Source organism: Macaca nemestrina, chromosome 9, assembly GCF_043159975.1.
Source record: "Macaca nemestrina isolate mMacNem1 chromosome 9, mMacNem.hap1, whole genome shotgun sequence".
Classification (NCBI taxonomy): Eukaryota; Metazoa; Chordata; class Mammalia; order Primates; family Cercopithecidae; genus Macaca; species Macaca nemestrina.
This window is the reverse complement of record NC_092133.1, coordinates 60,386,307-60,410,938: the sequence shown is the minus strand read 5'-3', so window position 1 is coordinate 60,410,938 and position 24,632 is coordinate 60,386,307. Positions and strand designations below refer to the sequence as shown.

Below are 24,632 nucleotides of genomic sequence, written 5' to 3'. Positions count from 1 at the left end.
ATGTCTTCTTCCTCATCATCTAGCATGATTTGGAAGCTATTATTTTCATCATTATCTTCTGTTAATTCCTCTGGCATGGTGTCTATTAGCTCTTGAATTTCTTCAAGATCTACATCTTGATGCACTTCACAACCTACCTTTTTGCCCATATTCACAACCTCTTCCATTATTCCCCTGATTAACTCTGTCATAAATCCTGCAAAGTCATGCACATTTACACACAGTTTTCTCCAGCATGAGTTTGTTGTTCCAGGCTTGATGGCTTTCATGGCTTTTTCTATAACAACAATGGCATTTTCAATGGTATAATCCTTCCAGACTTTAAGAAGGTTCTCTCTTTCAGGGTTCTCTTACATAGTGTTGACAATCCTTTTCATAGAATACCTTGCATAAGGAGCCTTAAAGATCCTTATGACCCCCTAATCTAGTGGCTGAATTAGAGATTGAAGCTGAAAGTTAATAAAATTGAATGGGAAAATAACAACTTTAAAGGAACTTCAAAAAAATCTAATTTGCATTTTTATTCAATAACATCAGAGTTTTGTGATAACACTACTCTAAATCTCAGGTTTCCACCGATGTCAACTTTATTGTTAAATACTCTAAGACTAGCCCAAAGTTGTACAATAAAAATAACCTCACCTTTAAACAGGAATTCTAATTTAAAGTTTTTAAGGTTAGCTTTTAAAGATAGTTAGTTTTACCTTTCAAAAAAATTGTTTTGTATTTGATCCAAAATGATGGCCTTACCTTACCTTACCTAAATTATTATTTTTTTCTCCAAAAAATGAGGGAAGTCCTAGAGATAATGAGATTCAATTATCCAAGATACAGAAGGAAACAGCGAAAAGACAATGTTAAACCCAGGAGACAACAAGGAGCAAACAAGAAAGGGAACAGTGATTTAAAAAAAAAAGATAAAATTTGCTAGTAAAACTAGTATATGTCAAAAAATTCAAATACTTTTTAAAAAGTGGCAGGGTCTAAAAAAAATAAAATCCACAGTGAAAAGTGAGACAACTGACAATACTGTCAGTTGTGATTCACTTGAAAAGAAGCTCAAATAGAAAAACTTGAATTTTTTTTTTGCTTAAAAATATGATCAATTATATAAAATATCTCAAGACACCCAGCTCAAGAGGCAAACAAACACTAAAGAAATATTCCATGCCATTTTTTGAAGTTCCCTACAGTTTCAAAACTCTTGTCAGTCCAAAACTAGGTTTCTACATAGCAATGATTAATCTTTTCTTAAACTAATTGTTGGTCTGCAGATCAAATCATGAACCAATAAACCAGGCTGAAGATGACTGAAATCATTCATCAAATAGCAGCCTCCATCTCTGCATTCCTTTGACAAGAGACTTTGCAACTGACAGCAGACTTACAAATACTAACTCACCTGATACACTGGCCAAATAGACATACAAGGTTGATCGGGTGTGGCTTGAACCATATGAAAATGGTTCATAGGAAACTAAAAGGGAATTCTGAAGCCCCCTTAGGTATTCTGTCACTTGCTCATTCCTGCCTCTTGTAATACTTTTGATTTTCTCCTTCCTGCTCATCCATACTGACAGTTCAGCCTTTTAAAGCATCAGCATGATCAAGAAACACACAAACTCCTACCCAGCTCCAAGTATTTTTTTTCTGATCCTGGCCTACACAGCATAATTTTCAAGTTACTTATTCTCTATTTCCCTCCCACATCGGGGTGTTTAAAGGCCTCTATGCCAAACAGAACCATCACTGTGGGAAGGGAGTGGTCTGATATTCTCTCAAAGAAATAATGGGGGAAAAAGGTATGTCAGACCCTTACCCAACATATTTTGCTGAGCTAAGGACCCTTAACCCACTCACACAATTCAATGATGGTTGAATGGGCCTAAATGAGAGATATCCAAGTGAGAGGACTGAGAACTTACAGGAGCTTGGAAGATCAAGTTTTACTACACAAAATCCAGTGTATAAGGAGCAATATAAAGGGAACAAGCAAAAAAACTAAGAGGATCTTTGACTTTCGAGACTGGACCACCTATGTTAATGGAGTCTCTGGGATTTTACGAAAGGGAAGATTTTACTATGAGTCTTTGGGAAAAAAGGTATTGTCCAACTTCCTGGGGGACTAAGACTTCTAAAAGCACAGGACAAGTGAGGATTCTGATTACTAGCAATTATGTCAGGAAGAAGTCTACCTGATCTAGGTGTTAAAATAACCACCTCCTCTCTTTCAATGCCTAAAACTTTAGAGGGAGTCGAGGCTTTCGACATAGCCTGACCTTGAGCTGACTTTTTAACCCTGACCTCAGATTCTCTCTATATCCTTACTCAATATCTATTCTCCTACAAACTGTGTACAAAAGTACCAGTCTATACAGACCTTTGCTTGTTTCTGGTATACTATAGTGCTTGTTTTCACTCAGATTCTGACATCACTGACTTCAGAAAAAGAATTATTCTGAGTGAATTTTGGGGTGGAAGTAGCCCATGGACTGTAAACTCAGAAGTTGCAGACCCTAGCTAGACTGGATTTCACATTAGCCAGGCAGGATAAAAGGACTGGGAGAAAGGGATAGGAATTTGTTCATAAGCATATATATTTCAGATGAAGCAAGGAAGTCTACAGACTTAAAAGGTCAATAAGCCTATAGGTGGGCATTGCCTGAGGATGTGAGGCCTTTCCTCAAGACAGATTTTCTTTCTCATTCCTTCCCAGCCACAGTAGAAGATAGAAAGGTATCTACTAACACAAAGCACTTTCTCTGCTCCGTCTGCCTCAATGGTGCTGTGATAATTAAAAATACCATGTGCCAGTAACCCTACTCCCAATAGAAAGCTCATATTTGCCAAGCAAGAGCTCAGAGACTATATATCCTTTCCATTCCCTCTCACTTCTCCTCACTTCTCAATCTTATGTGTTGCCTCATTACTGTCCTTCCACTTAGAGTGTCCCTCCAATGTCAGCTAAGAAGTCAGAATAAATACATGCTGATTTTTACATCTACAGACCAATGGTGCTCTCTCTGTGATTAAATCAATCATTATGTATTTTTCTGAGATTCTGCAATGTGTTTAATCAATGTCTAAGAACGTTAGAATTATCATGCATCTGTTCCAAGTTAGACTGTGAGCAACTTGAAGGAGCCAAGACCTACACACAAATAAAATAACTGATAGAAGACTTTATACAGAATCTTAGAGGTATACAGTACAAGTTCAATAGGATTTTAGAAGAAGTCTGTCAAAAAGGATTATAGTTCTCAAGGAAATATTTGTGAAGAAAATACAATTTTTGAGTTATTTTTTAACAAGCTTTTATTTTGATCACAAAAGTAATACCTACAACTTAAAGATTCAAGAAATACATAAATACAAGAGAAGGTAAACTTTATCCCCAAGATCACATGCTTCAGAAATAACTACTGTTAGAAATATGGTTTCTACTCTTCTGCCTTTTTCCTTACAATGTATACATACCATATTTTACTTCTACTACAATTCTCTTTTTATTCATGGTATGCCTTTATCATGTTTCCTAACTAGGACACATAGCTGCATCCCATTTTTAAATCTTTCTATAAGATATGCCATAGTATAGATATATGTAGGAGCAAAATGTTGGGTTCAAACAGATCGGGGGGAAGGTGACAGAATTTTTGGGGAAAGAGACAGAGAGAACAGGGTTGATCATAGCATATTCCTAGGATAGTCAGAAAACATCCATCAAACTAGAGGAATAGTCGATGTGAGGGTGGACAAGGAGCCAGATAATAGAAGGTCTTGAAATCAAACAAAGAATTTTAGATTTGGCAGAAAATAGAGATTCAATGAAGCCTTTTAACTCTGGGAAACTACCCTACTTTAATGCACCATGTTTGCGTGGTACACTCAGAGGTGAGCTGTTACCAGCATCAGGCAACTGAACTTTGTTCACATATCAAAATACAGAATACACGCTTAAAGAGTAAATGATTTTAGGGCCCATTGCATTTACATTGTGGTAGTGCAGTAGAAGGAACTAAACCTAGCAGGTATAATTTGTTAAAACCCATAGCTAGGTATCAGATGGTGCATCTTTCTGTGGGCCCAAGAAAGTAGATTTAAAGTGTGCAACTGGCACTGGTAAAACTGCTAGTCATAGCCCTTGTCTTGAGTTCCCTCCCTAAATCTACATCTGGCAGATCTCACCTTTACTTTTTTCTTTCAACAAATAACTGAGGTGATTCCCTGGCATGTTCCATTGAAAGCCAACTGACTCTGATTGGCTAGGTTGGTGATTGTGCTTTGGAAGATGAGAAATGGAAGCAAAATTCTCCCAGTTCCTGCTGTGACTCAGTCCATACACTGAGCATCGTCCTCAGCTCAAAAAAAATAAGAATGGCCTAGAAGTATAAAAACTCACACTTTCTTCGGTACATATCTGTATAACCGGAATTTTTAAATCGCTAATTATTCTCATACTATATGTGCAGTTTAAAGCACTTTAAAAAATAAAAGATAAATTTTAAAAATCGAAGTTCATTATCTTGCCTCTCAGTAGACTTTTTCTCTCAGTGAAAATCCTGTCTCTCCCCCATAATGGCAACCTCTACTATTTGAACTCTAGTTTGATGATTTGGACTGACTTGCTGGGGGGCGAATGATGAACATATTTTTTTTTTCTGTTTCTCATTATAAGTGCTAGAGTCAGAGGCCATGGGTTTACCGTAATGAAGTTATTAATTTAACTGGATCAGAAAATGAGAACAATAAAAATGAGCAAATACATTTTCTTTCTATTACCAAATCTTTTGTCAGGCCTCCTTGACTTGTTTCTGACCCATGTTCCCGCCTGGCTCTATTGATGTGCCCACTCTTGAGTGATGTCTACTCAAGGTCACTGTAACTGCTTTGAAATTCAGTCTGGGGAAGTACAGGACTCCAAGAGAGGAGTCGGGCCTAGTATCTGGTTCAAACACTTGTAAATGCTAGGCAACTGTAAATGATGTGGCAGATTCGTTCAAATTTATACAACCAATATTTGCTGTGAACACTGGAAATACAACAGTGAACAAACAGAAAATCCTCTTTCCTCCATGAAGTTTTTATTCTAATTGAAGATGAACATTTTAATTTCAAAGGGGTTTTCTTCTTTAAATTGAGATTTTTTGCTCTTAGATCTTATTCAGTGAGGAACCTAGGATATATATTTCCATTAAACATCAGATATTTCTCCAAAGGATAGACTCCAAAGGCTTCTGGGTAGATGAAAAGAACACCTTTCCCCTTGAAGTCTTCATAGGTAAGAGGCTTAGACAAGGTTTTTACTGCAGTTCCAAAAACATCCAACCTTGAGGTGCCCATGATAAAAGGCTTCACTGATTAGAGCAGCTACTGCCAAAGCAACAGAACCCTTGAGATTGCTCTTGGTACCATAACCAATGCAGCTTGATTTTTTCTGCTTGTGTTAAATCTTATGTACATGATACAAATATTGATAATTATCTGCCCTTAGGTATAGAATAATCCTTCTTCATCACTCTTTTCTATAGTGGCCGAAACCACTTTCCTAATACTGAAGTTATAGTAATCTTAGCTAGCTGAGAGGGCAGAGAGGGCTTGAGAAGGCTATCAATGCTGATACCTTTTGCACTCTTTGTACCTCTGGAGTAGAGGTATATAGACCTGTCAGTGTTGCTCCTCAGGATTGATACGTTTTTAAAGCATATGTTGATAAATGGTCCTCCTGATCTAGGATGCCACAGTGAGGGCTTTCTTTATTATAGACCTAAGGAAAGTAAAGAAATAGTGTTAGAGTCAGGCATGGTGGCAAGTGCCTGTAGTCCCAGCTACTCAGGAGACTGAGGCAGGAGGATCGCTTGAGTCTAGGAGTTTGAGGCTGCAGTGAGCAATGATCACTTCACTGCACTCCAGACTGGGTGATAAAGTGAGACTTGTCTCTAAATAAGTAAACAAAGGATAAATAAACGTTTAAAAAATGAAATAGTGTCGGGTCTCAGAAAATTATCCAAATGGAATGGAAATAATACCAAAACATAAAGCTCTTTAGTGATCAGGACTTACTATTAGCCATTGAAAAACACACACACACACACACACACTCACACATATCACACCTCACTGGTCTTTTACTCCTGAGGCTGTTAAATAAAAAATATGAAACAATATTTTTATTGGCATTCTAAGACCCATATGAAAGTTTAAGCACCTGCATATCATTGGCTAAACTACATTATCTTGTTTAAGAAAACAAATTGAATACATTACAACATTACTTTGGCAAAATCACATAAGCTAATACAAAATTATTTTTGATCAGTTATGTGCATTAAGTCAAAACATGCTTACCATCTGAAACTTGAACATTAATAAGCTTCTAACTCCTATTTTTTCTAAAGGAACAAAAAAACCAAATTAAATTTAGAGATAAATTATCTGAGATTACTAAGAGAATTTAGAAAGACAATTAGATTCAAAATTAATATTCAAAACCCAATGCAAGTCTCAATTCCAGTATGAAGAAAAGAGGGCCTAACAAATTGATCATCTTGCAAATAATAGCTATAAACTCAGGGCAAAATACAAAAACCAACTACATAAAGCCTCTAGAGATTAAAAAAAGAGGCAGTTTGGAAAGAAGCAAACATTGGACCAAGTGGTAAGCAGAAATTGGTTCCAATTTTTCATATGGTTTTTCCTTTAGGGCAGCTAAAACCCCAATGGAAAGCTCACCATCTTTCTAACCAGAGTAATCAGGAAAAGAAATCTAGGGAACCCAGGGCCACCAGAGAGTAAGGGAGATACCCTAGAAGAGAGAAATGCATAGAAATATAACCCAAAATTTTATGTTTAAAGTGTTCAGATGCCTGACTGACCTCTCAAACACTTGTTTATGCACAAACCTGAAAGCCTCTTAACAACTCAGGTTTAAAGAACTGAATTGAGATCTGAGCTACTACCCACCAAGGGCATGATCATTTGCATTTTGAATCTAGCCAAGTTAATTATATGCTATATAATTTGTTAAGGCTACCATAACAAAGTTTTACAGACTGGGTGGCTTAAATAATAGAAATTTACTTTCTCACAATTCTGGAAGCCAGAAGTCTGAGATCAAGATGTTAAAAGGGTGAGTATCTTCTGAGGCCTCTCTCCTCAGTTTGTAAATAGCCATCTTCTTCCTGTATCTTCACCTGGTCTTTCCTGTTTATGTCTGTGTCTAAATTTTCTATTCTTATAAAGGCATAAATTATAATGGATAATGGCACACCCTGAAGACCTCATTTTAACTGAATTCCCTCTTTAAAGACTATCTCCAAATACAGCCACATTCTGATGTGCTGAGGGTTGGGACTTCAACATATAAATTGGGAGTGGAGGAGCAATTCAGTGTATAATGTCTGCTAAAACATGTATAGTTTTCATAGCAATGTAACAAACTCCAGAATCTCCACAACAACATTCACAATGTCAACTGTATACACCAAAATCACCTGACATATGAACAGCGAATAAAGTATAACACAATCTCAAGAGAAAATAAATCAGCAGATGCCTGTCTCAAAGTAACCCAGGAGTTAAAAATTATCAGATAAAGACTTTAAAACAGCTATTATAACTATGCTGAGAGCAACAAAATATTCTTATAATAAATTATAAAGGATATCTAACAGAAATATATATCAAACCAAATGAATATAAAACAATTGCATTTATTTCTATCAACAATAACTAGAACATGAAAATTTTAAAGAGTGAATTAGTCTCAAAATATATATATAGTAGGAGTAGTTTAACAAAATATGTATAAAACTTAAGGAAAGTCTCAGAACACTTTGGAGAGATAAAGTCAAAGGCAAAGATAAGTGAAATATCATGTTCATGAATTTGAAGTTTCATTATTGTAAAACTGACAACTGTCCTAGAATTTTTTTCCCTTTGTTTTTAGTTAAGTAATAATTGTAAACTAAAGATGACAATGATAAGATACAGAGTAACATTGCCATATGTGTATATAATATGTAAAGATCAAATCAGGGTAATTAGCATATCCATCACCTCAAAAATTTATCATTTATTTGTGTTGCAAGTATTCAAAATCCTCTCCTCTTCTGAAAATAAGCAATAAGTTACTGTTAATCATATTCATTCTACAGTGCTGCAGAACACGGGAACTCATTTCCCCTATTTAGCTGTAATTTTGTATCCCATATCAACCATCCCTCCCAACCTCCCTTCCCAGTTTCTAATAGCCACTTTTCTATTATCTGGTTCCATTAGCTCCAATTTTTTTTTAACTTCCACATATGAGTGAGAACATGTGGTATTTATCTTTCTATGCCGGACTTATTTTGCTTAACGTAAATATCCTCTAGTCTTATCCAGGTTGCCACGAATGGCAGGACTTCAATTTTTTATGATTGAATAGTATTCCATTATGTATATATACCATATATTCTTTATTCATTTGTCTGTGAATGAACACTTAGGTTGATTCAATATCTTAGCTATTGTGAATAGTGCTACAATAAACATGAGGGAGAAAGTATCCCTTTGATATACTGATTTCTATTCTTTTGGGTAAATACCCAGTAGTGAAATTGTTGGATCATATGGTAGTTCAATTTTTAGCTTTGAGAACTCTCCATAATGATTTCCATAATAGCTGTACTAACGTACATTCCCACCAACAGTGTATAAGAGTGGCGGGTGCCTGTAGTCCCAGCTACTCAAGAGGCTGAGGCAGGAGAAACAGTTGAACCCAGGAGAAAGAGGTTGCAGTGAGTGCCATCGCACTCCAGCCCAGTCGACAGAGTGAGACTCCGTCTCAAAAACAAACAACAACAATAACAAAAAGAGTTTCCTTTTTCTGCACCCTCACCAGCATAATAATAGTCTTATAGTCACTCTAACTTGGGTGAGATGATATTTCACTGTAGTTTTGATTTACATTTCACTGATGATTAGTAACATTGAGCATTTTTTCATATATTTTTGCCCACTTGTATATTTTCTTTTGAGAAATGCTATTCAGATTCTTTGCCCAATTTTTAATTGGATTGTGTTTTGCTGGTCAGTTATTTAAATTCTCTGTATACCCTGGATATTACTCCCTTTTCAAATAAATAGCTTGGAAATATTTTCTCCTGTTCTCCAGGTTGTCTCTTCACTCTCTTGATTGTGTACTTTGCAGTACAGAAGGTTTTTAGTTCAATACAGTCCCATTTGTCTATTTTTGTTTGTATTGCCATTGCTTTTGAAATCTTAGCCATGAAATCTTTGCCTAGACCAATGTCCTACATCAATTATCCTATGTTTTCATCTAGTAATTTTATACTCTTGGGTCTTACATTTAAGTCTTTAATCCAACTTGAGTTTATTTTGCATATGGTAAGAAATAGGAGTCTAGTTTTCTTCTTCTGCATATTGATTTCTATGATCAGAACACTACTGATTTCTGTATGCTGATATTTTATTTTCCAACTTTACCAAATTTCATTATAAATTCTAAGAGTTTTTTGGTGGAGTCTTCAGGATTTTCTAGATTAAATTTATGTCATCTGACAAAAGGGACAATTTAACTTCCTCTTTTCTCATTTGGATGTCTTTTATTTCTTTCTTCTGCCCAATTGCTCTGGCTAGGACTTCCACTACCATGTTGAATAGGAGTGATGAAAATGGGAATCCTTAATTCCAGTTCGGAGAAGAAAGGCTTTGAGCTTTTCCTCATTCAGTATGACATTAGCTGTGGGTTTGTAATATATGAACTTTATTATTTTGAGATATGTGCCTTCTATGAGGTTTGTAATATATGAGCTTTATTGTGTTGAGATATGTGCCTTCTATGGAGTTTGTAATATGTGAACTTTATTATGTTGAGATATGTGCCTTCTATGCCTAATTTCCAATAGTTTTTATAAAGAGATGAGGAATTTCAACAAATGCTATTTTCTGCAACTACTGAGATAATGATATGGTTTGTGTACTTCATTCTGTTGATATGATGTATCACATTTATTGATTTGTACATGTTAAATTATCCTTGCTCCCCTGGGATAAATCCCACTTGATTATTATGTGTTATCTTTTTGACATGTTGTTGGATTTGGTTTGCTAGAATTTTTGTTGAGACTATTTGGGTCTACATTAATCATGGATTTAGCCTGTACTTTGTTGTTATTGTTGTGTTCTTGTCTAATTTGGTACCAGGGATATTCTGGCCTCATAGAATGACTTAGGAAGAACTCTCTCCTCTTCACATTTTTGAAATAGTTTGACAAAAATTGGTATTAGTTCTTCATTAAAAGTTTCAGCAATAAAGTCATCCAGTTCTGGGCTTTGTTTTACTTGGGGACTCTTTATTACTGATTCAATCATGTTACTCATTATTAATCTGTTCAAGTTTTCTATTTCTTCGGGGTTCAATCTTAGGAGGGACTACATGTCCAGGAATTTATTCATTTCAACTAGTTTTCCAATTTGTTATTGTTCATAATAGTTTCTGATGATTCTTTGTATTTCTATGGTTTCAATTTTAATGTCTCTTTAATTCCTGGTTTTATTTATTGGAGTCTTCTCTTTTTTCCCTTGGTTAGTCTGGGTGGCAGATTATTAATTTTGTTACCTTTTTTAAAAAATTAACTTTTCATTTCATAGATCCCTCGTACTTTTTAATCTCTATTTTGTTTAGTTTTCCTCTGATCTTTATTATTTCTTTTTTCTACTCCTTTGGACTGCTTTGATCTTGCTTTTCTAGGCCTTTGAGGTACATCATTAGGTTGTTGATTTGAAATCTTTCTACTCAGGGGATTCCCGGGCAAGACTGCTGAATAGGAACAGCTCCAGTCTTTAGCTCTCAGCGAGATCAATGCAGAAGGTGGGTGATTTCTGGATTTCCAACTGAGGTACCTGGTTCATCTTACTGGGACTGATTAGGCAGTGGTTGCAGCTCACGGAGGATGAGCAGAAGTAGGGTGTGCGTCGCCTTACCCAGGAAGTGCAAGGGATCGGGTAACTCCCTCCCCAAGCCAAGGGAAGCCATGAGGAACTGGGCTGGGAGGGACAGTGCTAACTGTCCCACATACTACTCTTTTCCCACAGTCTTCACAAGCCGCAGACCAGGAGACTGCCTCGGGTGCCCACAGACCAAAGTCCTGGGTTTCAAACACAAAACTGGGTGGCTCTTTGGGCAGACACAGAGCTAGCAGCAGGAGTTTTGTTTTGTTTTGTTTTGTACCCCAGTAGCACCTGGAATGCCAGCAAGACAGAACCATTCACTCTGCTGGAAAGGGGGCTGAACCAGGGAGCCAAGTGGTCTTCCTCAGTGGCTCCCACCCCCCACAGAGCCCAACGAGCTAAGATCCACTGGCTTGCAATTCTCGCTGCCAGCACAGCAGTCTGAGGTCAACTTGGGATGCTCAAGCTTGCTGAGGGGAGGGGTGTCCACCATCACTAAGGTTTGAGTAGGTGGTTTTCCCCTCACAGTATAAACAAAGCTGCTGGGAAGTTTGGACTGGGTGGAGCCCACCACAGCTCAGCAAAGCCAGTGTAGCCAGACTGCCTCTCCAGATTCTTCCTCTCTGGGCAGGGCATCTCTGAAAGAAAGGCAGCAGCCCCAGTCAGGGGCTCATAGATAAAACTCCAATCTCCCTAGGACACAGCACCTGGGGGAAGGGGTGGCTGTGGGTGCAGCTTCAGCAGACTTAAACGTTCCTGCCTGCTGGCTCTGAAGAGAGCAACAAATCTCCAAGCACAGCACTTGAGTTCTGCTAAGAGACAGACTGCCTCCTCAAATGGGTTTCTGAACCCTGTGCCTCCTGATGGGGAGACAACTCCTAGCAGGGGTTGATAGACACCTCATACAGAAGAGCTCTGGCTGGCATCTGGCGGGTACCCCTCTGGGATAAAGCTTCCAGAGGAAGAAGCAGGCAGCAATCTTTGCTATTCTGCAGTGTTCACTGGTGGTGCCCAACAAAACAGGGTCTGGAGTGGACCTCCACCAAATTGCAGCAGAACTGCAAAAGGGGGCCTGACTATTAGATGAAAAACTAAGAAACAGAAAGCAATAGCATCAACATCAACAAAAAGGATGACCACACAAAAACCCCATCAGAAGGTCACCAACATCAAAGACTAAAGGTAGATAAATCCAAGAAGATGAGGAAAAAACAGCACAAAAAGGCTGAAAATTCCAAAAACCAGAATGCCTCTTATCCTCCAAAGGATCACAACTCCTTACCAGCAAGGGAACAAAACTGTACAGAGAATGAGTTTGATGAATTGACAGAAGTAGGCTTCTGAAGGTGGGTAATAACAAACTCCTCCAAGCTAACGGAGCATGTTCTAACCCAATGCAAGGAAGCAAAGAACGTTGATGAAATGTTGCAGGAACTGCTAACTAGAATAACCAGTTTAGAGAAGAGCATAAATGACCTGATGGAGCTGAAAAACACAGTATGAGAACTTCGTGAAGCATACACAAGTATCAATAGCTGAATCAATCAAGTGGAAGAAAGGATATCAGAGACTGAAGATCAATTTAATGAAATAAAGCGTGAAGACAAGATCAGAGAAAAAAGAATGAAAAGGAATGAACATAGCCTCCAAAACATATGGGACTATGTGAAAAGACCAAATCTACATTTGATTGGTGTACCTGAAAGTGACGGGGAGAATGGAACGAAGTTGGAAAACACTCTTCAGGATAATATCCAGGAGAACATCCCCAACCTAGGAAGACAGGCCAATATTAAAATTCGGAAAATACAGAGAACACCAAGAAGATACTCCTCGAGAAGAGCAACCCCAAGACACATAATCATCAGATTCACCAAGTTTGAAATGAAGGAAAAATGTTAAGGGCAGCCAGAGAGAAAGGTCGGATTACCCACAAAGGGAAGCCCATCAGACTAACAGCAGATCTCTCTGCAGAAACCCTACAAGCCAGAAGAGAGTGGGGACCAATATTCAACATTCTTAAAAGAATTTTCAACCCAGAATTTCATATCTAGCCAAACAAGGCTTTGTAAATGAAGGAGAAATAAAATCCTTTACAGACAAGCAAATGCTGAGAGATTTTGTCACCATCAGGCCTACCTTACAAGAGCTCCTGAAAGAAGCACTAAATATTGAAAGGACAAACCAACACCAGCCACTGCAAAAATATAGCAAAATTTAAAGACCATCGTCACTGTGAAGAAACTGCCTAAACTAATGACAAAATAACCAGCTAGCATCATAATGACAGAATCAAATTCAAACATAACAATATTAACCTTAAATGTAAATGGGTTAAATGCCCCAATTAAAAGACACAGACTGGCAAACTGGATAAAGAGTCAAGACCCATCAGTGTTCTGTATTCAGGTGATCCATCTCATGTGCAAAGACACACATAGGCTCAAAATAAAGGGATGGAGGAACATTTGCCTAGCAAATGGAAAGCAAAAAAAAAAAAAAAAAAAAACCACAGGTTGCAATCCTAGTCTCTAATAAAACAGACTTTAAACCAACAAAGATCAAAAAAGACAAAGAAGGGCATTACATAATGGTAAAGGGATCAATGCAACAAGAAGAGCTAAGTATCCTAAATACATGTGCACCCAACATAGGAGCACCCAGATTCATAAAGCAAGTTCTTAGAGACCTAAGATTCCCACACAATAACGTGACTTTAACACCCCACTGTCAATATTAGACAGATCAACGAGACAGAAAAATAACAAGGATATATAGGAACCTGAACTCAGCTCTGGACCAAGCTGGGAAAACCGGCTAGCCATATGCAGAAAACTGAAACTGCAACCCTTCCTTACACCTTATACAAAAATTAACTCAAGATGGATTAAAGACTTAAATGTAATAACTAAAACCATGAAAACTAGAAGAAAACTTAGGCAATACCATTCAGTACGTAGGCATGGGAAAAGGCTTCATGACTAAAACACCGAAAACAATTGCAACAAAAGATAATATAGACAAATAGGATCTAACTAAATGAAAGAGCTTATGCACAGCAAAAGAAACTATCATCAGAGTCAACAGGCAACCTACAGAATGGGAGAAAATGTTTGTAATCTATTCATGTGACAAAGGGCTAATATCCAGAATCTACAAAGAACTTAAACAAACGTACAAGAAAAAAAACAAACAACCCCATCAAAAAGTGGGTGAAGGATACGGAAAAAAAAAAAAAAAAAAAAAAAAAAACACTTTCAAAAGAAGACATTTATGCGGCCAACAAACATAGGAAAAACAGCTCATCTTCACTGGTGGTTAGAGAAGTGCAAATAAAAACCACAATGAGATGCCATCTCATGCCAGTTAGAATGACGATCATTAAAAAGTCAGGAAACAACAGATGCTAGAGAGGATGTGGAGAAATAGGAACACTTTCACACTGTTGGTGGGAGTGTAAATTAGTTCAATCATTGTGGAAGACAGTATGGTGATTTCTCAAGGATCTAGAACTAGAAATACCATTTGACCCAGCAATCCCATTACTGGGTATATACCCAAAGGATTATAAATCATTCTACTATAAAGACACATGCACACATATGTTTATTACAGAACTATTCACAATAGCAAAGACTTGGAACCAACCCAAATGTCCATCAATGATTGACTGAATGAAGAAAATGTGGCACATATACACCATGGAATACTATGCAGCCTTAAAAAGGAATGAGTTCATGTCATTTGCAGGGACGAAGATGAAACTGGAAACCATCATCCTCAGCAAACTAACACAGAAACAGAAAACCAAACACTGCATGTTCTCACTCATAAGTGGGAGTTGAACAATGAGAACACATGGACACAGGGAGGGGAACATCACACACCGGGGCCTGCCGGGAAGTTGGGGGAAAGGGAAAGGATAGCATTAGGAGAAATACCTAATGTAGATGACGGGTTGATGGGTGCAGCAAACCACCATGGCTCATGTATACCTGTGTAACAAACCTGCATGTTCTGCACATGTATCCCATAACTTAAAGTATAATAATAAAAAAGAAATGTTTCTACTCTTTTGATGTAGGAATTTATTACTATAAACTTCTCTCTTAGCACTGCTTTTGCTTTATCCCACAGGTTTTGAAATGTTGTGTTTTGATTTTCATTTGTTTCAAAAAATTCTCCGTTTTCTTTTTAATTTATTCATTGACTCAGTGGTTGTTCAGGAACATGTTGTTTACTTTCTATGTATTTGTATAGTTTCCAAATTTTTTCTTGTTTTTGATTTCTAGTTTTATTTCATTGTGATCTGAGAAAGTACTTAATATAATTTTGATTTTTTAATAAGTTGAGATTTGTTTTTTGGTCTAACATGTTCTATGTGCTGATGAGAAAAATGTGTATTCCAGAGCTGTTGAATGGAATTTTTTATAAATATCTGTTAAATCCATTTGGCTCATACTGAAGGTTAATTTCAATGTTTATTTATTGGTTTTCTTTTTAAATGATCTGTACAGTGCTGAAAGTGTGGTGTTGAAGTCTTTGATTATTATATTGGGACCCTATCTTTCTCTTTAGCTCCAATAATATTTGCTTTATATACCTTGGTGCGCCAAAGTTTGGTGAATATATATTTACAGTTGTTATATCCCCTTGCTGATTTGATCCATTTATCATTATAATGACTCTCTTTTTCTTTTTTCATGTATTTCAACTTAAAGTCTATTTTGTCTGATATAAGTATAGCTACTTCTGCTTGCTTTTGGTTTCTGTTTCTGCGGATTTTTTGTTTTCATCCTTTCCATTTCAGTCTATGGTTGTCTTTATAGATGAAGCGAGTTTTTTTGTAGGTAGCATATATTTGGTTTTTTTTAAAAATCCATTCAGCCACTCTATATATTTTAATTAGAGAATTTAAAGTGTTTATATTCCAGGTTATTATAGAAGGTGAAGACTTACTCTTATTATTTTGTTAATTGTTTTCTGATTGTTTTGTTTATCCTTTGTCTCTTTCAGTCTCTTTTATTGTTTACCTTTATGAATTGCTTATTTTCCTGTAATGATAATGTTTGATTACTTTCTCTTTCTCACTTTTATATCTGCTCTACCAGTGAGTTTTGTATATTTTCATGATGGCAAACATTATCCTTTTGCTTCCAAAAGTAGAACTCCCTTAAGCATTTCTTGTATAGTCAGACTAGCAGTGACAAATTTCCTCTGTTTTTTTCCTGTCTTGGCAAGACTTTATTTTCTCTTCATTTCTAAAGGATAGGTATGCTGGATATAGTATTCTTGCTTGACAGTTTTTTTGTTTGTTTTTTCTTTCAGCACTTAGACATATCATTCTACTCTCTTCTGGTCTGTAAGAGTTCTACTGAGAAATCTGCTGTTAGTCTGATGGAGTTTCCCGTATATATGACTTGATATTTTTCTTTTGTTGTTTGTGTAAGTCTCTCTTTTTCTTTGGCTTTTGTGAGTTTGACTATAACATGCTTTAAGAAGACCTTTTCGGATTGAGTTAATTTAAACATCTTTTTGCTTTCTGTATCTGGAAGTCTATATCTCTCAGGCATATTAGGAAATTTTCAGCTACTGTATCATTACATGGTTTTTCTATGCCCTTTTCTATCTCTTCGTCTTCTGAAACTCCAAAAATGTGAATATTTGTTTGATTCATGGTGTCCTGTATGTCATGTACATTTTCTTTATTATTTTTTATTCTTTTTTTTTCTTTTTTCGTCTGACTGTGTTATTTCAGAAAGTCTGTCTTCAGGTTTGGAAATTCTTTCTTCTGTTTGATCTAGTCTATTCTTGAAGCTTTTGATTGTATTTTTCATTTCATTCATTGAAATCTTCAGTTTTAGGCCAGGTGCGGCAGCTCACGCCTGTACTCCCAGCACTTTGGGAGGCCGAGGTGGGCGGATCACGAGGTCAGGAGATCAAGACCATCCTGGCTAACATGGTGAAACCCCGTCTGTACTAAAAAAATACAAAAAATTAGCCAGGTGAGGTGGTGGGCGCCTATAGTCCCAGCTACTTGGGAGGCTGAGGCAGGAGAATGGCATGATCCCGGGAGGCAGAGCTTGCAGTGAGCCGAGATCGTGCCACTGCACTCCAGCCTGGGTGACAGAGCAAGACTCGGTCTCAACAAAAAAAAAAAAAAAAAAAAAAAAAAAAAAAAAACAAACTACATAGAAATCTTCAGTTTTAGATTTCTGTTTAGTTCTTTTATATAATGCCTATCTCTGTTGAAATTTTCATCTAGGAGGTTGTCCTGATTTCTTCATATTATCTATCTGTGTTCTCTTATGTCTTGCTGAATTTCCTTAAGACCATTATTTTGAATTCCTCTTCAGCCATTCCATAGAATTTTTTTTCCTTTGGTATCTGTTACTGAAGAATTATTGTGTTCTTTTGGAAGTGTCATGTTTACTTTCTTTCTCATGTTTCTTTTGTCCTTATGTTGATATCTGTCCATCTGGTGTAATAGTCATTTCTTCCAATTACATGGATTGAATTTTTGGGGGAAGGGTTTTTTTCTTTAGGTTTATCTATAGTGTTGGTTGAATAGGGTGCTCTGGTTTTGATTCTAGGTGTGAGTGAAGGCTGCAGTGAGGCTTTGCTATATGGGAGCATCAGGCAAACTGATCCTTGTGTACCCGGTGGCACATGCAGACCCCAGTGGTGTCACCAGGAGGTCAGGTATTCCAGTTCTCAGGCCTCTAGGTGGTATACACAGGCACCAGCAGTGGTGGCAGTAGAGCCTATGCAGGCTGGCCCTTAGGCTCCCAGAGGGCATGCACAGGCACCAGCGTTGGTGGTGACAGTCTGGGCACACTGGTTCCGTGGGCCTCAGGCAGCATGCAATGGCACCAGTAATGGGACATGGGGTAGACCAATCCTCAGGCCTCTGGACAGTTCCCATGGCCACCAGCTGCAGTGAAGGCAGTGGGCTGTGGCAGGTGGGGTGAACCAATTCTCTGGCCCCTGGATGGTGTGCATGAATGTTGGCAGCAGTGGACAGGGAAGGCTGGTCTTTAGGTTCTCTGATGGCATACACATGCTAGCCGGTTCTCAGGCCCCCTGAAGGTACACACAGGTGTGTGGAACCCCCACTGCTGTTGTGAATGCTTGCAGTGCCAGGAAGACGGCTCTCAAGCTTTGGGGAGTACATGCTTTCACTTCCTTTGTCCTTGGGGTAGCCTCTCTCATGTTCTGGATTGCCTGTTCCCTGGGGTGTATGGGCTGGAGTGCTGGAGACATGGCTGCACCACTGGGTCCAGTTGGTGTTGTAATGCTGCAGCCCTTGGGGTAGATGTAGGGGGATGTTAGTGCAGCTCCAGGGAAATGGAGATGCAGGGGCCACTGATCTCCAGTGGAGGATGTAGTCTGGTGGGGGCTGGGCTCTCAATATGGCATTGTGGGCTGCAGCAGCTTGGGTCTTATGGGTGAGTAGGACCCAGTGTGAATTTCCTCTAGAACAATATAGTTGCATGGATTCCACATAGCTCTTTATACTAGGCTCAGGTCCTGTAAGGGCTGAGTGGCTCTCCTGTGGCTAGGATTGCAGGCATCCATGGTGGGAATGTGGACTGCTGTGGATCTCTTGCTTACCTTTTCCCTGCAATCAGGATATCCTCCTGGCTCTGAGCCAATCTGGGATGGGCTGGTTGCTTCATTTTCCTTTCCTTCTGTGCCTCAGAGAATTCCCGTCACTTCTCTGTTGAAATCCAGTGATCTCTCTTAGATGCTCTATTCAACATATCCCAATTTTTCATTTATAGATTTAATACAGTCACAAACAGAATCTTAGCAGGTTAAATTATAAAACTTGATAAGCAAATTCTATAATTTGTGTGGAAATAAAATGAATTAAAAATAGCTACGACATGCCTGAAAAGATGGTTTGACTTGCTATATCTACCAGATATTAATCACAGTAAAATGTTATAGTATTAAGACAATGATGAAGACGCTGTTATTGGGAATCTAAACTAGTATAGCCATTATGGAGAACAGTACGGAAGTTCCTCAAAAAATTAAAACTATAAACACTGTGTTATCCAGAATCACATTTCTGGGAATATATACAAAGGAAATAAAATAAGTATGTTAAAGAGATATCAGTATCCCCATGTTCATTGCAACATTATTCACAATAGCCAAGATATGGAATCAACCTAAGAGTTTACGTATTCAGCCATAAAAAAACATCTAGGAAATTCTATCATTTGTGACAACAAAATGAACCTGAAGGACATTGTATTAATTTAAATAAGCCCAGAAGATAAAGCAGAATATCACATTTTCTTACTTATATGTGGAATCTGAGAAAAAGTTGAATATATGGAAGAAAAGAGTAAAATGGTAGTTATCAGAAGCTGCAGCATAGGTGAGGGAGTAGGGAAGATTTGGTCAAAGGATATAAAATTTCAGTTAGATACAATAAGTTTAAGAGATCTGTTGCACAACATGGTGTCTATTATTAATAATAATATATTTTATTTTTGAAAATTGCTGAGTGTAGATACAAAATATTCTCACCATGAAAAAAGATAAGTATGTGTAGTAATGTGTATATTGATTAATTATATTTAATTATTCCACAATGTTTACAAAATGTTTCAAAATGTCATGTTATACTGATAAATATATATAATACTTATGCATCAATAAAAAAATGAGGCCAGGTGTGGTGGCTCATGTTGTAATTCCAATACTTTAGGACGCCAAGATGGGAGGATTGCCCAAGGCCAGGAGTTCAAGACCAGCCTGGGCAACATACAAATGTTCTCATCTCTACAAGAAATAATTTCTTAAAAAATAGTTGGATGTGGTGGTGTGAGCATGTAGTCCTAGCTACTTGGGAGGCTGAGGCAGGAAGATCACTTGAAACCCCTTGAGCCTAGGATGTCAAGGCTGCAGTAAGCTCATTGAGTCACTGCACTTCAGCCTGGGCAACAAAGCAAGACCTTGTCTCTAAAAAAATTAAAAACAGGAATAAAAAATTATTAATTTAAGAAGAAATAAAAAAAGAAAAGCAGAATAAAAATCCAAGCTACAGATCTTGATCCAACACTTGATTTATAACCATTGTCATTGCAGAGTACTTAGAAAAGGATAGTCTTCAATGAATGATGCAAAGACAATAAAATATCCATATGACTAAAAAAAAAACTTTAGACATTATTTTCACACTACCTACAAAAAATAAATTCCACATTTATTACCCATATAAATGAAAAAGTGAAAATTATAATTATTTTAATTATAATATTGTCAAAGAATATTTTAAGGCCTCAAAGTAAGAAAGCTTTCCTAAACAAGACCAAAAACACTGTAATCATAAAGAAACAGGGAAATAAATTTGACTATATTTAAAATTAAGAATATCTTTCTTTATCAAATACAACATAAAGAGAATTAATGATAAGTCACAAAATATGGGCAGAGAAGAGACATTTAACACATAAAACTTGAAAAGAGCTAGTATTCAGAATACATAAAGATTTCCAACATATCAATAAGAAAAACCTAAGTCCAATAGAAATATAAAAAAAAACTTTAATAAGCATTGCACAAAGTATAAATTACTATTAAATATATAAAAAGGTAATCAACTTTATTAGTAATCAAAGAAATGCACAATGCAAACACCATGAGAAAATGGTACACACCCAACACATTGGAAGTATTTAAAAGTCTGACAATGCCAAATGTTTCCAAGAATCTAGAGCAACAGGAGGTCTTATATACCACTGGTAGAAATGCAAATTAATACCACCACTTTGCAAAGCTGTTTGACATTTTGCAAAGATATGCACAAGCATTTTTAAGCATTTCTACTCCTAGAAACATTCCCTATAGAAACATTTGTGCATGTGCAACAATAGACATGTATAAAAATTAGTAAATAAAATTGTGTTATATTCTTTTGACAGAATACTACATAGCAAATAAAGTAAAATGAACTACAGTACAGCTACATGTGACCAACTTGGATAAATCGCACAAATAAGCAATGGAAGAAAGACACAAACGTTGACTTGTTTCACATAAAGTTTATAAACAGGCAAAGTTAAAAAAAATTAAGGATTATATAAGTAAATATTAAAATTATTTTGAAAAGCAAGTTAATAATATCACAACAAAAGTCTTAATATCAGTTACACTAGAGAGAACAGTGTGGGTGATTACCAAGAAGAAAGACCCAAAGGGGATCTCGGGTGCCAAAAATAATTGTACACAAATACTTATTTTACAATTCTTCTTTAAGTTATATAATACATGTATGTCTTATGTGCTCTTCTGCAGGCATATTTTAAAATTTTTAAATTTTATCATGAAAAAAGGAAAAGTGTCTATAAAGCAAGGCTTTTCATACATGGGATAAAACCTACTTAACTTTTTACTTCCTCACCAAGGTTAGATAATCACAAATAGAACTTTAAAAAGTTGGCTAACACTCATTCATAATTGCTATGAAAATTAAGTGAAATTATGTGTATTGTCCATAAATTTCCTGACATTCCTTCTACAAAAGGTGGAGTCTAATCTCCTTTCTTCTAAATATAGACTGGCATGAATGACTTGCTTATTAAAATATTGAGGCCCGGGGCAGTGGCTCACGCGTGTAATCCCAGCACTTTGGAAGGCCGAGGCGGGATGACGAGGTCAGGAGATCAAGACCATCCTGGCTAACACAGTGAAACCCTGTCTTTACTAAAAATACAAAAAAATTAGCTGGGCATGGTGGCGGGCACCTGTAGTCCCAGCTACTCTGGAGGCTGAGGCAGGAGAATGGCGTGAACCCGGGAGGCGCAGCTTGCAGTGAGCCAAGATCGCACCACTGGACTGCAGCCTGGGTGACAGAACAAGACTCCGTCTCAAAAAAAATAAAAAATAAATAAAATTGAAAGGGGCTGAAATGACACTGCATGACTTCCAAGGTTAAGTCAGAAAAGGTAAAACAGCTTTCATCTAGTTCTCTCTCTCGAGGTATGTGTCTTGAAATGAAGCCATCCCAAAGCTACAATGATGGGGAGAACATGTGGGGAGATTATGTAAAGAGAGAGAGTTATACCTGAGAAATCTCAGCTGTTTAAGTCCAGGCACCACGCCAGTGAGGGTGAAGAAACCTGCAAAGCGACACTAGCCTCAGGCGCAGACTGAGTGCAACTTCATGTGCGAACCTAAACCAGAGTTGCTTCGCACAGGCACTTCCAAATAACTGAACCACAGAAATCTGAGAGATAACAAACGATGTCTGTTGTTTTAAAGCATTATGTTTTGAAGTTATTTGTCATGCCACTGTAGATAATCAAATCAAGTAACTACCTCACTGGGTTTTGGGGAAAGTTATATCAGAGGATGCAAGTACAGTTTAGCATAATACCCAAATCATAGTAGACACCATGTTTAGTTGCCAATATTGGAAGAGGTTTTGAGCAAAACTGAGACGGAAACAGAGCTGAAGATTTGGTAAACCTGAAAGAAAGGAGGAGTATACAAGTTGGTAGTGGGCTGGCTGAATTCCAGTGGTACCCACAAAGTGGCCTTTTACTCGTGCAGAGCCGGTAAGTGAGGAAGAGTAACGTCCACTTAAAGGAGCCTACGTAGATATTTCAGGGTTCCAGTAGGTCAGTAACTACAAAGGGTCAATCCTTGTTCAGTAGAACAGCGAATGAAACTGTTTTTAAAGGAAAAAATGTTTTGCCGTTTTCACTTTTTTTGTATTTCCTGCATATGGCAGACATGATTCACACTAGTTTAAAATGTGTTTGTACATGTGGAGCAGCAGATTAGGTTGTAACTAAGCTATTTGCTTAGAGAATCATCACTCTTACCTCTGGCTCTGATATTGTCCAATTGAACATATTTTTATAAAGAGCTTGGGAGTTGATAAATCTCATGAGAACTGATGAAGCCAGAAGAAAATCACTATTGAATTTAAAAGAAAAGTAAAATACAAGACTAAAATTTTAATAAGGTCAATAGCTTAATACTAATTTTATTTCAGATTCCTCTAGCAAGAAAGGAAGTGAAAAAGGAAAAAAATCTACTAGCAATTACTGGAAGTCAAAATGGAGCAAAATTGCGTTCATGCAAAGAGCTCAAAGAATACAACTAATCTTTGTTCTAAATACAACATGGGATCCTCACAGGCGGGTACATTAGAAAAGACCACTGATCAAGGACCAATCACTAGAGCAAGTATGTAAGTTCCATAGGTATATTTGAATTTCAAAAATAAAAAGATGCTCTCAATAATTCAAAGTTATTTTTGAAGTTTTCATACTTGAAGATAATAGCCCACTGTGATTGATAAGATAAAATGATGCTTTGAAACACACACTCTTCTCTTCTTTGAAACACACTTTGATAGTGTATTGCTGGAAAAGATGCAACTGAAAATCATGGAATTGGTGAAGAGACGAGTCATCATTTGATGTCATTTTGTCAGCCTATAAGACAGGTCACATCAAGCTCTATAAGGATCAACTTTTTTCCTCCCGTATCTGTCTTGCCTTTGAACCTATTTCTTCTAAGTGCACTAGGCAGTGGCTTTCAAACATCTTTTTTTACATCATTTACCGTAAGAATTACATTTTACGTTGTGACCCAGAATTCTCACACACACACACACACACACACACACACATTCTGAGATAGATGATAGATAGATATGCATTCACAAATATATATACAAATATATATATATATATCAGACTAAAGTTTTCTGAAATAATGCCAACCCTAACCATGTACAATGTCCTCTGATTTTTTTATTCTATTCTCTTTTAGTCTATTATTCTGTTCTATTCTATTTCTTTTCTTCATGCTGGTTATCCTATTCCATTTCTCTTCTTTCTAAATGCTAATATGATACAATAAAGGGATTTTATAACCCACTAGTGGATAGTTGACCAACACTTTAGAAAATACTGCACTAGGGGTATTGTAAGGTACTTTCATAGTTAATTTTGTTATTTTCCTCGTAAATTGCTTGCATTTTCAACCAATAAATTCACCTCACTTGAGGTATTAGCTGTCTAGAGATTTGTTTGAATTTCTGTTCACTCATTCAACAATCTTTATTATATCAAATATAACTTTCATAATATCAAATGTGCCATGCATATAGGCATGAAAGATATAATGGAAAACAAAAACAAACATAGTTCTACTTTCAAGGAGTTTAAGGAGAAAAAGGAAGACAATAATTTTTGAAACTTTCATAAAATGTATAACTTCACAAATATAAAGTCAAAAAATGATAACTGCTATAAAGAAAATAAACAAGATTCAGTGACAAAAAAATATATGTAACTAATATAAGAGATTTATTCAGATGGGGTAGTCAAAGAAGGCATTTCTGCAAATATGACATCTAAGCCAAGCCCCTATTAGTTGCCTTTTAGTCATTGATCACCTTCTTTTTTATTTTAATGTGGTCTTAACTAGGGTCACGGTTCCCAAGCTAAATATTCTATTTCTCAGTTTCCTTGGCAGCTAGGTATAGCCAAGTGACTAAACTCTCATCAATGGGATATAAGCAGAAGTGACTGGTGCTTTTTCTAGGTATTGTTCTTAATGCAATTGGACATGTATTCCTATGATCTTTTTCACCTGCCAGTCAGTTGAGACATAGCATACACTGGGAATCGGACCTAGAT

At 36.9% G+C, this 24,632-nt stretch overlaps 1 long non-coding RNA gene across 1 annotated transcript; it reads right to left on the bottom strand.

The window, feature by feature from the left end:
- Positions 1-713: 713 nt before the first annotated feature.
- Positions 714-22,940, bottom strand: LOC139356243 (uncharacterized). The gene is made up of 3 exons (XR_011607797.1): positions 22,040-22,940; positions 18,571-18,676; positions 714-5,767 (listed from the first exon to the last, which is right to left on the bottom strand). It is a non-coding gene; the product is annotated as an uncharacterized lncRNA (long non-coding RNA).
- Between the last annotated feature and the right edge of the window lie 1,692 nt (positions 22,941-24,632).